The sequence below is a fragment of the Notolepis coatsorum genome (assembly GCF_963971535.1).
Source record: "Notolepis coatsorum genome assembly, chromosome: 3".
Taxonomy (NCBI): domain Eukaryota; kingdom Metazoa; phylum Chordata; class Actinopteri; order Aulopiformes; family Paralepididae; genus Notolepis; species Notolepis coatsorum.
Genome location: NC_140167.1, coordinates 196,470,507 through 196,487,642, shown reverse-complemented (window position 1 = coordinate 196,487,642; position 17,136 = coordinate 196,470,507). Strand labels below are relative to the sequence as shown.

The 17,136-nt window shown below is 44.2% G+C and overlaps 1 protein-coding gene across 1 annotated transcript in view; it reads left to right on the top strand.

Annotated features, from left to right (window-relative positions):
• Window positions 1-17,136, top strand: part of LOC311226124 (uncharacterized protein) — a gene marked incomplete at both ends in the record, with an annotated part of 109,877 nt that overhangs the window by 26,162 nt on the left and 66,579 nt on the right. The window lies entirely within an intron of this gene.

The window sequence follows — 17,136 nt, the reverse complement described above, 5'->3', positions numbered from 1 at the left end:
ATGGCTTGAGAAGCTTGGTGAATACAACTTCAAGGTGATCCATCGCCCAGGACGGCAGCACTGCAATGCCGATGTTCTGTCTAGAAGGCCTTGTCGTCAGTTCTGCCCTTGCAAAGTGCCAGACCCGTTGTTGAACATGGAAAAGTCAAGACATCAGGCTGTGCAGTGTGACCTGGGCGGTAGTGTGACAGCAGGAACTACTGAAGCTCATCCCATAGAGTTGAGCTTAGTGGGGGTAGTGGACTCCCCATCCCCTGGAATGGGAAGCACATGTGTGGAGGACTTAAGGTCTGATGGAAATTCACAAACTGAAGAAAGGATTCTTCTCACAGAGACTACAGAGGCGCAATTATTCCACGGTTGGACCGTTGAGCAGCTGAGGGAGGCTCAGATAGCTGACCCTGATATCACTCCCATCAGGAAAGCGCTGGAACAGGGAACAGAACGTCCCTCATGGGCGGAGATCTCACCTCATAGCCCGGCCACCAAAACATATTGGAGTCAGTGGAAAAGACTGTATTTCAAAGAAGGTATTCTGGTGCGACGCTTCTATTGTGCAGAGGAAACCATATTCTACCCTCAGATAATACTACCTCGTATGTACCAGTCAGATGTCCTGAAACAAATGCATGATGGTCCTGTGGGGGGTCACTTTGGAGTGGATCGGACTCTCACCCGTCTGCAGACAAGATACTACTGGTATCGTATGAGAGAAGATGTCACGCTGTGGTGCCGCACATGCGCTAGCTGTGCTGCCAGAGCCAGGCCCTCTAAGACACCCCAGGCCCCCATGGGCACTGTCCGCGTTGGAGCACCTATGGAGCGAGTGGCTCTGGATATAATGGGCCCCCTCAACGAGACTGATCGTCATAGTCGCTATGTGTTAGTAGTTCAAGACTACTTCAGCAAATGGGTGGAAGCCTATCCCCTACCAGATGAGCAGGCTGTAACTGTCGCTGAAGTATTCACCTCTGAATGGGTATGTCGTTTTGGAGCACCTCAGACTTTGCACAGTGACAAGGGCACCAATTTTGAATCACAAGTGTTTCAGAAAATGTGTGAACTACTTGGAATAGACAAGACGCGCACCACTTCTTTCAGGCCACAGTCTGATGGGCAGGTTGAACGTTTCAATGCCACTCTGCAAAATATCTTAGCCACAACAGCTGAACGCTGCCACTGGGATTGGGATATCATGATTCCCTATGCTGTAATGGCCTATAGGGCAACAAAGCACAGCTCCACTGGGTTTACCCCCAACATGATGTTGTTTGGGCGGGAAGTGACTGAGCCAATTGACCTGGTGGCTGGTCTGCCACCCGGCCATGAAAGTGCCCAGACTCCTCCACAGTATGTCACTCAGCTCCGTGAAAGGCTGGAGCTTGCTCACCAGATCGCCAGAGATGCCCTAGGTCAGTCTGTGGAACGGGCCAAAAAGCAATATGACAAGAACGTTTGCCGCACTCTGTACCACACAGGTGATGCTGTCTGGCACCTAGTAAAAGGCACCAAGAGAGTAAGAGATAAGGTGAGGAAATTCTTGCCATCATACGAGGGGCCATACTTTGTCCTAGGCCAACTGGACGACTTGGTGTACCGCATCAAAAAGGGGCCTAAGGCAAAAGTCAAAGTAGTGCACCATGACAAACTCAAACCATACCACTCCCGTACCCTGTTGGATAATGTCTGGGTCATCGAACAAGCACAAGTCTGGAACCCTGCTGAGGTTCTACCACCCATTCCAGATACCAGCCTCATCGACTCTGACCTGTTCCTGGCTAATCTGTTCCCGGATACGGCGGCGGGGAGTGATAGCGGACAGGAAGCAGAGTCATCTACAGACATTCCCTTGAGCCCTGTTGCTTTCCCCTCTTCGCCACACACAGCCCAAGTCTCCTCGAGTACAGAGGAGGTTCATGCTAGTGGGGGTAGTGCAGTGCAACGTACTCAAAAAGCAACGGTTATGGACTCCACTCAGTGCCAAACATCCAGGGGCAGGTCTAGCAGGACCAGGAGACCCCCAGATAAATATGGAGAGTGGGTGACTTACTAAAAAAAAAGTTATATTACTCCTGTTTAAAGAAAAAAATAGTTGAAAGGAGTTTGTTGTTTGAAAGACTTTGTATTGTTTTGGTTAAAGAAAAAAACTTGAGGCACTGTGGCATCATGAGTAAATTTACTTTGGTGGTGATCTTGTTTACGGTGAGAAAAGTGAGACCATACAATTATTTTGGGGTGAACAGGTGAAGCAGGTGTTTTACTCAGTTAGAAGCTAGAGAGGATACTGGGAGGTTGCCTTTAATATTGAGTTAGAGCTGTGGTTATATTGGGGCTGTATTCGTTGCGTTGTAGGTGTGTTTCATGCTGTTTTTTCAGAGTGTGTTGGAACCTCAGAAGCACTGAAAGGAGGTGGACTGTTAAACTCCTAACACTGCACTACCTTCCACAATTTCACCCTGTTCTCAAGAGAAACAACTATCTTAAGGATTATAATGGACTGTTTCTTATGGACTGTTACTCCGTCAAGGGGAGATGTTCTTGGGCATTGTGACCCTAAAGGACTCCAGAGACTCAAGGGGTGTTCAAAAGAAAAAAAAGTCTATGTAATCTGTTTAGGATATTTTGTGTGTAGTCATAGGGGTGCTGGAATGTTATTATATTTAATTGTTAATTGCCATCCAGAGTGGGGGTAGTGTTATAAGATTATGGTCTGTTCCTTTAAGAGGGAGGCACCCAGGCATACAGGTCAGCTACGCAAGGAGCGAATATGTGATGAGACAGACTGTACACAGGAAGAACAACAGAAGCAGGTAGCTTGTTGTGAGATATGTAACGTTAGTCAACAGCATGATATGAAGAATACAATGGAAATAAATGCACAGTCCTGAAGATAACTGTTTCCAGTGATTATTGTCACCACCACACATCAAGAGGGATTTACCCCGAAGTCCGGACAGTACGTTAAAACAGTACGTGACTGTACATGACCACTTCGGCCCTAGAGTGAAGATAACACTCTCCTGTACTCTTACTAAGGTTCGAGTTAACACAGAAAAAGGTAACAATAGGAAAGAGGTGTCCTTTGTGTTTTAAAAACATTTCGCTTAAGAATTATTGACGCGGAAATTCGAATCTGTGAATATCTTTCTAACTGTACCCAAGTCTCCCGATTCCGATACAATAAAGCGAGTCTTCATCACAAATCATATTCTCTGCGAGCCGCCTATTGCCGACCACTCCACTGAACTAGGATACAGACCACACAGGCTATTTCCATATTATTAGGCTATTACTTCACATAAAATATCATGTCTAAATGAAATGCACAAAACAAAAAATGTATGTATCATAACGTTACCCTGGTATAGATCTGTATGCATGTATTTATGTATTTATTCATAACGTTATACATATTCGTTAACGTTAGATCGTGCATGGCTTTTACATTGAAAAATGTACTTGTCACGTGGTTCCGTTCTCCATTCTTCACATCAAAAACGAAAAACCAACTATCAAAACGTACACGGACCGAGAGGTCAAACGTTCTTCTGCCGTCACCGAAAAATAACATGTTTAATCGGCGGTAGAGCCAATATTGCACATTCCACCTCCGTGAGATGGCCTACAACATTGTAGTCGAGACTTGAGGTAACATTTTGATCAAACACTCATTTAATGAAGAACGCAGGCAAACAGGCATTTCTGAGTCCAATGATCAACCGACAAACACCGTGTGCGCACAGGGGCTAGTGGCTACAACTTCAGTGTTTGTTTGTTCTACCAGTTGAAAGTATCGTCTGGGACTTTGGCTTTTTGTGAGGGAAGTGGTCCGAACATGTAAGGAGCCGAAACTGCGTTCTGAAGAGCATTGTGGGCGGAACACCATTGATTGGATTACATTAATACCTCACTAACACCCTTCTTGTTGAGATTGTAGTGTAGAGGCTACTTATTGCCATAATGGCTTTATTTAAATTTGTTGCCCACCTTATATTTTTTTGATGGGCACAAACATCTTAATCTTCATGTTTCAGTTCTGTTTCGTAACTTTAGGTCGTTTTGGGAACACCTGTGTGGCTGGCCTACAAACTCAAAATGAGCAAATCTCATGATTGACCATGAAGAACATTTTTATTTATTTTGAATTAAGGGTATGAATGTTTTATAAACATTCATATAGTTTGATTGAACACTTTATTAACAGATTGCAGAATGGGTACAATGCAGTACGGCTCAATACACACAATTGTTAAGGGAATGCAGACCAGAGAAAGACGTTTGTCTTGTTTCCATCAGGGTCTCCCATTTTCATTTCATATTGACATTTAAGACATGCTCAACATGCATGACATTTATGGCATAGGGACATATAGGTATTTAGTACTGATACATTTGTGACATATACGGTATTCAAATATACAGTACTGTTACTCATAGATCCTGACGGAGTATATACATATGATGGGGAGGGGACTGTTAGGAGGGGGTGGGTGGGTGGGAGAGAAATAGACATATACGGCGGGGAGGAGACTGTCTATTAGGAGGGGGTGGGGGGTTTGGACATTTACGGTGGCCAGTTTCGAATTGCAGCCTCCCGTAGGTGCTCTTTTAGAGCGGTTTTGAATATGGGTAGGGATTCACATTACTTTACAGCTTTGGGTAGAGCGTTCCACATTGATGTGGCATAATTGCGAAACGTGTTTAGTCCCTTGTTTGAGCCGAATCTGGGTTTAACATGATTTGTTGAGCTTCCTCTGGTGTCGTGGTATTCACTGACCTTTGGGAAGTATTTTGACATGGGTACCTTAGTAGTCGTATAGTTTATCTTGTAGACCCACCAGGCCCATTGCAAGTTGCTGTACTCTGTCGTCAACTCTAAGCCATCCTAGGTTGTCAAAGTGTGCAGGGGTGAGGTGGGTTCTAGGGGTAAGGTCAAGTAGTAGTCTGACTAGTTTGTTTTGTGATGTTTGTAATCTTGTTTGATAATTTATGACAATGACATACGCAACATACAGATGTATATCTTGACATTTCTGACATGCATGATATACAGGTATACAGTACTGTTACATTTGTGACATACAAGATATGCAAATACAGTTCCTAACAGAAAATCCTAACGGAAAATATATACACGAGGGGTGTTGTGTTATAATGACGCTAACTGCTAGCCAATGTTACTGTAACGGAAGGTTCTGAGTTCGCCAAACTGTAACGATAACATAATAAACGCCACTTGAGACGTGATGTGTTGAACAACTTTGATATTTTTTTCAAGTGTAAGTGAGCCATCTAGTGGTTACATCAAATCAAATTTATTTGCAAGGCCCAACAACACATGTTGATGTCCCCATGGGCCGACGTCTTCTTTAAACAAGTTAAGAAGAAACATAACAATAAATCAAGAACACCATAAGGTCCAACAAATTTTAAATAAATGCTAAATGAATGAATGCAAACACTCTCAGACATACTCCACGCGAAGGTAAGGAAAAACTCACTAAAACCTAACAATGGGAAAAAAATGCACCACAGGCAGTGTGGAGGAGAGAAACCTTAGAAGGGCCATTCAAGGGGGATCTCCCTTTTTAGATGTCTGTCATAGTAGTGTTGCAGACTGACAAGTTGGTAAGCATGCACTCATGTGTGTAGTGAAACACAGATGAGTGCATGCAATAGCAACTGAACATTTTGAAAGATTAAAGATAGAGCTGATAGCGGATCTATTTGAGGCACAGGGGTGGCGCAAAGAGATCTTAATCACGATCTTAATCACGGGACGTTCAACACTCCGGTCATCATTGTTTCTTTATTGAACAATCTTATCACACTTTTTACTGTCCATTCTATCTTATTATTTTTAGCCTATTTTAAACTGAATCAAACCGCACTTTTTACTCTTATCTAATCTATTCTATTTTATTATTTGTATTGCTGAAGAACTGTGATTTGCCTAACCTTGCTACCTCTCTATCTCTTTGTATTTAAATTTTAAATTTTTTATGCTCGCTTATGCCTGTATTTTTTTACTGTTGTGAAGCACTTTGAACTGCAACCTCTGTATGAAAAGTGCTATACAAATAAAGTTATTATTATTATCGCTCCGAGACAGCCGGAGACAGGGAGATAGGGGGCGGCGCAGAGAGGGTCGCAAGTCGCAACCTCCCCGACATCATCGCGGGACGTCCAGCACTCCGGTCATTACGAGACAGCCGGAGACGGCTTGCATTGAAGTTGATCTAGGCACGAGATTTAGCTCTGGTGTTGGTGCGCTATTGTTAAAGTTAAAGAAACTCCAACATTTTGGGAAATTAGCTTATTTGCCATCTACCCTGGAGTTAGACAAGAAGATGCATACCTTTTTTCTTCTCTGTGCATGCAGTAGGAAGACGCACACCGTTAGCCTAGCTTAGCGTCAGTCACTGGAAGTAGGTTCCTCCATTAGCCTAGTTCCCAACGTCTTCCTACTCCTACTGCATGCACAGAGAAGAAAAAGGTTTGCATGCATCTTGTCTAACTCCAGGGTAGATGGCAAATAAGCTAATTTCCCAAAATGTTGGAGTTTTCCTTTAAATACATGTGACTAATGCCAATTACTACAAAATGTATAACAATTATTGTTGTTCCTCAACCCCACCACCACCATTTTTGGATTTGTAGTGAGAGTAGCTTGTTTTATTTACTGTGTGCAGTTGAGCCCTCTCTCTACTACATGTTTACTTCTCTGGTCTATATATACAGCCATGGCAGAGGCAGCAGTAGGCTGTGTGTCAATCAGACCCAGGGGGCAATTTTGTGAACAGGAAATAGCCTAGAGAGTATGTATGGAGAGCTATGACCTCACCAGTAAGAGGATCCAAGTTACTACAAATACACACGGAGGTTCCATTCAGGCTATTTTCTATCTTTTAACCCTGTCTTGCTGTAAAACACTGCTCTTCTCAGGGTCAGGTGCTTTTGAGAATACATACTTTTCATGTTAATTAGTCTTGTGACAGTGCAATAAATTGATACGACCTGATCATTACTCTCGGGTCAGCTAATCTAATTCACTTAGGCCACGTTTGTCAGGCGGACATCCGGGCCCCATTAGCACAGCTGCTGACGCATCTAAAATATCTACTTCTCACAGACGGTGCAAGACAACAGCTCAGCAGGGATTGCTTCTTCCATTTCAATATCCACACAGCACTGTCTAGTATATCCACACAGCACTGTCTAGTATATCCACACAGCACTGTCTAGTATATCCACACAGCACTGTCTAGTATATCCACACAGCACTGTCTAGTATATCCACACAGCACTGTCTAGTACAGCGGTTCCCAAACTTTTTTGGCCGTGCACCCCCTATCACCTCCCGACCTAGCTGACGCACCCCCCAATGGGTTTCTGTTAGAAAAAATTGTTGCTGGTCTCCGTGCACAGATTCGATTTTTTATTTGATCTCTTCCCACGGCGACTATGGATAGGGAATTTCTTTATTTAATTAAAATGTTCACGACAACATGGATGCATGTACTCTGCCAGCATGTTTAATATCCATAATACTAAAGGTTTGACTACGATTTTTATGAAATTTTATTGTAAAAAAAAAATAAAAATTATTTACCATTAGCCTTTTCATGTCACGCACCACCTAGAGGGCGCTCGCGCACCACAGTTTGGGAACCACTAGTCTAGTATATCCACACAGCACTGCCTAGTATATCCACACAGCACTGCCTAGTATATCCACACAGCACTGCCTAGTATATCCACACAGCACTGCCTAGTATATCCACACAGCACTGCCTAGTATATCCACACAGCAGCACTGTCTAGTATATGATTCCACACAGCACTGTCTAGTATGTCCACACAGCACTGCCTAGTATATCCACACAGCAGCACTGTCTAGTATATCCACACAGCACTGTCTAGTATATCCACACAGCACTGCCTAGTATATCCACACAGCAGCACTGTCTAGTATATCCACACAGCACTGTCTAGTATATCCACACAGCACTGTCTCTACTAGTATATCCACACAGCACTGTCTCTACTAGTATATCCACACAGCACTGACTCGTGTCTCTACTATATTCCTGCAGCTCAGACTCGTGTCTCTACTATATTCCTGCAGCTCAGACTCATGTCTCTACTATATTCCTGCAGCTCAGACTCGTGTCTCTACTATATTCCTGCAGCTCAGACTCGTGTCTCTACTATATTCCTGCAGCTCAGACTCGTGTCTCTACTATATTCCTGCAGCTCAGACTCGTGTCTCTACTATATTCCTGCAGCTCAGACTCGTGTCTCTACTATATTCCTGCAGCTCAGACTCGTGTCTCTACTATATTCCTGCAGCTCAGACTCGTGTCTCTACTATATTCCTGCAGCTCAGACTCATGTCTCTACTATATTCCTGCAGCTCAGACTCGTGTCTCTACTATATTCCTGCAGCTCAGACTCGTGTCTCTACTATATTCCTGCAGCTCAGACTCATGTCTCTACTATATTCCTGCAGCTCAGACTCGTGTCTCTACTATATTCCTGCAGCTCAGACTCATGTCTCTACTATATTCCTGCAGCTCAGACTCGTGTCTCTACTATATTCCTGCAGCTCAGACTCGTGTCTCTACTATATTCCTGCAGCTCAGACTCGTGTCTCTACTATATTCCTGCAGCTCAGACTCGTGTCTCTACTATATTCCTGCAGCTCAGACTCATGTCTCTACTATATTCCTGCAGCTGAGACTTGCATCTCTAATACTCTCACTGAACTGAGAACAGCAGTCATGTTATCATTCGCTGTCTGCCACTGGCGCTGCTAACTAGGCTCAGTGGCGTGTTTGTTCTCCTCCTCTGATGTACACCATGGCATGCTGTGTAGAATCCCCTGGCCTGACCCGCTGCCCTGCTGTACTGTGGGCCAGCTCTGGCACCGGGCTCGGGTTTGGTGTCTCTGCCTATAACCCCTGTCTGGGTGACACTGGTCTCTCCAGTCACGCATGCGGGGGCAGGGCAGGCTCTGTGTGGTGCCTGGGGGGCTTTGGAGATGCACGAGTAGCATTGTCCCACGGATCTCACTCCTCCTTGTAAGGATGTTCTTCAGTGCATTACGTGCGCTGGAGCCATAAGGTATAACATGTCTACATTAGATAGTGAGATTCCATGTTAAATCAAAAGACTGACACAAGGGCGGTTATATGAAGTCTGAGCTGAATAGAGAGAAGCATGTTATAGTTTAACTTGTCAAGGCCAGTTCATGATTCTTGGCTCTTGAACTAATCTGACAGTTCTAGTTCTTGAACCAGGGTGAAGGAGGCAATTTCCACCCTACATTGTAAAGCGCTTTTGAGTGTCTGGAACAATTCAGGCTACACAACTGAACTACAGCATACAAGGGAACAATTCAGGCTGCACTGAGAATGAAACTCGTCCGTTTCATATTTCTATTCCGAGCCAAACTGCAAGGTCACATTGAGAACAGGGCGACGGTTGTGTGATTTGAGACGGCGAAGTATAGAAATTGCTTCAATTTCATTGGAATTCTGAGTATGAAATCTTTTTTTATATATAATTATGTGACTAGTGTTGCATACATTAGTACTCAATCCAAACGGTTTTGTCTGGTTTAGGCTACAGAAGCTATTCTAAGGCGTTTTACATGGCCCTGTAAAAACTTGACCTAAAGAAATACCTGTGATACTATTGTTTATTTATAATCTGGCAACCTGTTCTGTACAACTCATTGACCGCTTGTCCCCAAGTCAAGATTATAGTTGCCAGGGGTCAGGGTAAGGACCTTTTGGATTAAGCAGAAATAGCACTGGTCCTAGAACCCGGTTTCACACCTGTGGTGTAACAGTCTTTAATGGACGACTGTTTGCATATAGGGCCATGTCCTTCTCCTAACAATAACATAGTTTGTGTAACGCAAAGACTGAGTGGTTTATATGAAAGTGTTTTTCTAACCTTTTTGCTCTTTGGCAAAATCTCTGGAACAGTCACCAGTCGTGGGACTTAAGTGTGAGATACACCGTTTTATTGGTCAATAGACTACAGTCCAGCATGTTTCTATGCAGAGGTTGGTTGTTGGGTCTTGCCTCTTTTACACCAGTGTCACAATGCATTCTACGCACGAGGCCTCTCCTCATTCTGTTCCCCTTTTCCCACATGAAGAGCTGCCTGATCCATTCTCTCCATAAAAGAGACTTTGGCTGCTTAGCAACAGTGAATGCCGATTGGGCCCTGGCAGGCCTTGGCCACTCCCCTTGCAGTGGGAACCGACAGGGGATAAGGTAACATGTTGCCGTCCACCTACTGTAAACTTAAGGAGTGGACCGTCACACTGGGAGCAGAGCGCTGGACCCTGAGATGCCTGCAGTCGCTAGCACTGCAGACTTGTGTTGCTGAGAGTAGCTGACACTCAGGACTCGGTGCTGCTGCCCCGTCAGACTGAGCCACATTCCTGCAGCGGCGGGGGATAAAAACAGAATCTACCGCCTGCACAGAGGACACCCTCAGTTCGGCCTGGATGTTACTGATGCACAGTTGGCTCTGAACGCTGGGAGGGAAGGGAACGTGGGAGGGGGCGGGTGGGGTGGTTGTTGGTGTCTATCTGAAGCAGTCATCACACACACCAGTGCCTGCCAGCAAGCACAGGGCTGGTTGGCTGGATCTTACTGCCGTGTGTTAGAGGGAACTAATGGGATTGTTTTTGAGGGGAAAGTTGGATGAACCTGCAAGACCCGAGTGAGCTCTGGCTTGATACGGCACACCGGTAAGGCTAACTCCCTTTACACTGCAAAGTGCAAATAAATGAATGGAGGTATTTTGAAGTTGTTTGGCACAGCTTGTATCCGTGAGCTGGCATTGTTGAACAGCAGCTTACAATGCTGTGTAGACTTACCAGTATGTGTATTTTGTTTACACTTTTGTCATTCGGTTGTGCTTCTTTCTTGCCTCAAGCTGGATTGGTGCCTTGTTTTCTGTCTTATTTAGTGTCTCTTGTGTTTCCAGTAATGTAGTTGAGACATGGTTTATGTCTCTGCCCAGTAATGTAGTTGAGACATGGTTTATGTCTCTGCCCAGTAATGTAGTTGAGACATGGTTTATGTCTCTGCCCAGTAATGTAGTTGAGACATGGTTTATGTCTCTGCCCAGTAATGTAGTTGAGACATGGTTTATGTCTCTGCCCAGTAATGTAGTTGAGACATGGTTTATGTCTCTGCCCAGTAATGTAGTTGAGACATGGTTTATGTCTCTGCCCAGTAATGTAGTTGAGACATGGTTTATGTCTCTGCACTCCAAAAGAGAACAGATACCCAGCCCAGGTAGATTTCCAACCATCACGACTCTGAAATCATTAGTGTAGAATAGATATAAAGAACATTCTGTGCCCTTTTTGAGGGGTCCTTCGTGCCAACATCTATTCTACACAGATGTGCAACTATTCTTGATTATTCAACTTCAGTAATGCACAGCGTCGATGTGTGATACTTGTTCCTTTAAATGGCCGGTCAGAGCTGGATATGTCTGCAAATGACTAAGCATTGTGTTGGTTTCTAAGGAGACAGACGGAGAGAGAGAGGTGTGCTGCTGCTCAACATAGTATTCATCCACATTTGGACTATTAGACTCACTATCGTGTTGATGAAAATCGTATTACCCAATGATTATTACAGTATTGTCAAAGTAATGTTGAAAAATGCATCTTTACCAGCTTGTAATTCAGAATTTTATAGCATTGTTTTTTTCAGTGTTGGAGCAAAAATGCCACAGTAGTGATTTCTTTGATTAGTTATTTCACAGGAATTCCACTTATTTTAATTGCAGCTACTCGTGCAGGTTTGAATGTGTCTCCCCACTGCGATCGTTTATATTTAATGTCACGTTGTGCGTCTCATCGGATGATTCATGAAACGAGATACTCTGCCTGCAAGGGAGTACGTCTGAAATGACACAGGCCTATATTTCCAATTGTAATTTGAGCCGCTTGGCCTCCTATCCTTTACATTACCTCATATTGCATGTCAGTGAGCCCCCTCCAACTCACTGTTATTAGCTTAATTATGGTGTGCTTTTAAGAACAAATCTAAATATTTGGGTCTGTTTGACGAATAACTCGCTGATTATGGGGATGTTGAAAACCCTGAACGTCGGATGAATCTGGATGCCGGTAGAACAACTTCCTGGTGGGATGGCGGATTTGATTACAATGTTTAGCACTTCGCTAATAGTTTTAGTTCCAACACAAAATGGGAGTGTCCCACTGTCCCAGTCGCCGTGCAGCTAGCTGTGGGGTTATCTGGCAGTCTAGCTCTACTGCCGGTGTCGTGGGGCCGCTGACTGACTTCTTAAATGGATACTGGGCCGTTCGTATCACCAAGGGTTTGGTTTCCAACACTGGTGGGGACACTTTAACCCTTCCACTACCACACAGAAGGTTCACCCTTTACTATCACACTACAGACGGTTAACAGTCTGTAGTGTGATAGTAACCTTCTGTAGTGTGGCAGTGAAAGGGTTAACCTTTTTTCCCCCACTTTTTCTCTCTTTTTTTTCAAATTTTCTCCCATCCCAATTACCCGCTGTGCCAATTCTCCCCTGTCTTCAATGTTGCTCACATATGCCCCCCACTAGCCGGTTGTAGGGAGGATAGAAGCCTTGCATCATGTGTCCCCTCCGATACACGAGGAGGCAGCCTGTCGCATCTTTTCACCTGCCAGCGCGGACTCTCATTGGCGAGGTGTAACGTGTGGGAGGCTCACACTACCCCCGCTATTTCCTGTCTCTGCTGTGCAGGCGTCCCCAACCGACCTGTAGGAGTCGCTGTCCAGATTACCACCAATCGACTTCCACCCGCTAACTCTGCCAATTGAGTTAGTATGACGACGTTGGTGACGAGCGCAATGTCCACTGCGCCAGCCAGCCGCCAAAGGGTTAACCTTCTGTATTGTCGCAGTGAAAGGGTTAACAGTTTGGTAGTGTGGCAGTGAAATGGTTAAGCGGGGGATCTGGGTGTCCTCCCCCTGGAAATGTTGAGCGTCAAACACTCAATTTCCTCCTGCATTCTGGTGTACTTTTATGAGGCACGTCTGCAAGGTTGAGAGGGTATGGTCCTGTAGGGGTGTCAGAAATCGTTGGTTAATATATAGTTACAGGTAAGAAGGATATATAAATGTTTTTGACCCCCTTATTATAATTTCTTTACCTTTTTTTTGGGGAGGGGGTTGTCATTCATATTAGCTATATGTTTTGAGGGGGGAAATGTACCTCTTCTCAATATTGAGGGGATGTCCCCTGCAACCCCCACCTAAATCTATGCCTATGTGAATCGAATCTGGACCATCAACTTTTTTAACCAAACGGGTGGTGAGAGAAAATGGTTGACACCCATACCATTTAGCTCCTGGGTAATGTTTAGGGATTGGTATCAAAAGAGGATTCCAGTTCAGCAGTGAAGCATGAACGACATAAGCCCAAGGTTAGGAAACCAGATTTGAAAAGGATTGAAACTTGAGGCCAACTCGCCTCATGGTGCAGCAGCATGACCTGAACTATTGGTCGCATTGGTGACGAGCGCAATCTCTGCTTCACCACCCAGCCGCCAAGCTAAATGTAAATCTTAACGCATTGAAACATTTGTGTAAAAAGAATGAAGCTTCAATTATTTGAAGCTAAAAATGGTACTTTTTTTTTGTATTTCATTGATGGAACCCCCCCCCCCCCCCCCCCCCCCCCCCCTCTCTTGTTATTGAACGTGACGGAAGTGCAGCAGACTGTGTGCAACGTCGCTCCCAACAATCTAGATGTTCGTCTCTTTTCTCCCTAGAAGGTCCGTGTGACTGGAACTGGAGCGAACCTGACTGTAAAACTGCACAGATGAGCCCATTTGTCAATCATCGTATTTATTAATTAGCACCATGAATTTGGGCCCATAACTTGTTTTTAAAGTCCACTAGGCAGACTGGCACATTTTCTCTGTGCGTTGGTGGTGATATATTGCACTCTGGGTAACGCCACACAGATCTCTCTGTGTTTTAAAAACATCTGGAAAGCTTGGCAAGTCCAGCCACTGCGTCCGTAAGCTTAAACAAACACTAACGGTACACAACGGAGCTGTTTAGACTGGCCTGTGGGGGGGTTCAACGTCGGAACGCTTCTGGGTTCTTTTCCCAATGTCAACATGGCTCCGTGTTAGGATTGTGACTGTTCGCATCCATGTATTAATGCAGGCTACTGACCAACATGTTTTCACAAGGTTGTGATAACAAGAGAGACTGCAAGGGGACCTACATTGGTAGTGAGGGTTTCTGGTCACATTATGAGCCAAGTGTATTCCAATAGAAACAAGTGGGCTATTGAGCCGTTTTCAAATGTGGGCCTAAAAATGTCCAAATATGTAAGCATAAGGTCGCTTTCACATATAGTTTTGGTGGACTCTGTGCGGTTCTGGTGGTGAAGTTGCAACATTGTTGCATTCTTCATTTGGTTCGCCTGCGTTCACAATAGCAATCTGTCAGGCGCACCAAACTATCTGAACAATGTCACGCGGTCGAAAAGGGCGCTCGTCTATTGGACAGTGGAAATGTGTGTGTGGCTGCGAGCCCGTGTGTGTGGACTGCGAGCTCTGTCTGACTCCAGATCAGCGGAGGCGAGTTGTTCTATTGAAGCCGATTACCACCATCCTCTCGCTAAACAACTTGTACACCACGTTAGGGCTGGGCGATATGGAAAAAAATCATATCGCGATAACGATATGATGATAATGTTATCATATTTCTCTATCGATAATTATCGAATTGTTATAAGTATTTTTATTTTTTATTTTCTTTGTCATTGCCGCCATCTTTAGTGTTACATCCCCTCACACTCCAGTTCTCAGGCTGCAGCTGGTTTAAAAGCTAAAGTAAACCGGCTTCTCTGCTGGCTGTGGCTCCAGGGGAGTTGAACAGTTCTGGCTCTGCTAGTTTATTTTCTATCTTTTGGCGCTTTTTTGGTGGACAAACCACCGCACATGTGCACCGTGACTCGTGACTGGAGTCAGTTCTGCTAGCACACAATACATAGCCTACTGTGTACAGACGGTTTCAAACTGTATTTTAAATTAGAAGGCAAACAAAAGCGTAACAGTAACAGTAAGAAGCATTTTGTATAAAAGTATTCTGTACTTCTGTATGACAACTATTAAAGAAACTTGGAAATAAATGGACAAGAGAAAAATAAATCTCAATTTGGTCAGTATTGTCATTTGGACAAGCAAAGCCATTACTTTAAGTTGCAGGCAAGAAAGACAAGTCTGTCCACTGCCCTGTTGCAGGTCACAAAAAAAAAAGAAAAAAAAATATTTATTTTTTATTTCGATATTCGATATCGATTATTAAAATATATCGCGATATTTATCGTTATATCGCCCAGCCCTACACCATGTTGTGATATATATATATATATATATATAACAATATAATAAGCCGCGTTTTTTTCTTCCTTCTTCCCAAGATGCACAGTTAGATATATAGAGATAGATGCAGTGTGCTTGTTTTGCATTGAATGCTGCGAACAGTGGTAATAAGCACGTCCTATATTTGGTTTGTGTTTGGTCCGATGAAGCGAACCTAGACCTACGTTTTCAGGCGGACCAGAGTTCGCCTGTTTGGTCCGGCGGACCGAGTTCGACCGCATTCACACAAACCCGAAAAACCCGACTATCGAATTCTGGTCCGATAATCTGGACCAAACAGCCCCTGTGTGAAAGCGACCTAAGTCATCGATATATGTGTGATTATATATATATGCATGTGTGTATCTATATCTACTGGCATGAAGTCGGATTCAGAAAGTCCTACACTACAACATATCGCAAACCTGATCTTTGGTGACTTTTGCATTTTTCATTTAACTACCAAGTCATAAATAATTCAGCGGCTATCCAGCTACTGTTACAACAGCTTATTACTGGCCTTGTAACATTGCCACTAATGCAGCAGACTGACATGGCACTTGGCCAAAAGTTGTATAAGTCTGTTTTCTGAACGAGAATTAAACATTCTGTCCTTCTGACCACCAGCAACTACTGTGTCCCAATAACTAAAGCCTCAGCAATGCTACCTCTGTGTGAACCCAAACAATGTGTGGCTTTACATCATGGAATTCAATGCTGTAAAGTTCTCAAAGTTGTTATCCTAAGAACAAATCTATAATTCTATATCTAATCTATATATATATATATATATATATCACTTTTAGCAATATGTGCTATTTAGGCACAAATGCAGTCTCTGTTGCAACTAAAATATGGAGCCATATTCAGCTAACAGTGTATTGCACTACCACAGGACCTAGCATGTCCTACCATGCTCTGTAAATAACTCGTGTACAGATACCGATATGCCCTACTTTGTTTACTTGTTTTATTGCACAATGTCGTTCTATTGGATTCTTATTATATATTACTATTGTATTATGCACAATCGTTGCGGGCAAGACCCCCCCCCCGCATTTCATTGTATGCCGTGACAAATAAAACTCTTGACTTGACATGTTATGTTCATACACTGTTTTATATCTGTTTTGAAGGTGCAGTCCAAGGAGCTGTCTATTGTGAAAACCTACACCAGTTTCACTGAAGAAGTCAGCAGGGAGGCGGAGCCTTGTTTCACTGAAGTCAACAGGGAGGCGGAGCCTTGGTTCACTGAAGTCAGCAGGGAGGCGGAGCCTTGGTTCAATGAAGTCAGCAGGGAGGCGGAGCCTTGTTTCAATGATGAAGTTAGCAGGGAGGCAGAGCCTTGTTTCAGTGATGAAGTCAGCAGGGAGGCAGAGCCTTGTTTCAGTGATGAAGTCAGCAGGGAGGCGGAGCCTTGTTTCACTGAAGTCAGCAGGGAGGCGGAGCCTTGTTTCACTGAAGTCAGCAGGGAGGCGGAGCCTTGTTTCAGTGATGAAGTCAGCAGCATTCATACACTGTTTTATATCTGTTTTGAAGGTGCAGTCCAAGGAGCTGTCTATTGTGAAAACCTACACCAGTGGACACAAACTCAAAGGATCTAAGTATTACGTTCCTAACATGTCGACCGAGGACCAGGTCGGGACCAGGGGTCCTTCGTCTCACAGAGGCCTGCAGCTGGCCCTCTCCCCTGGGGACAGTGA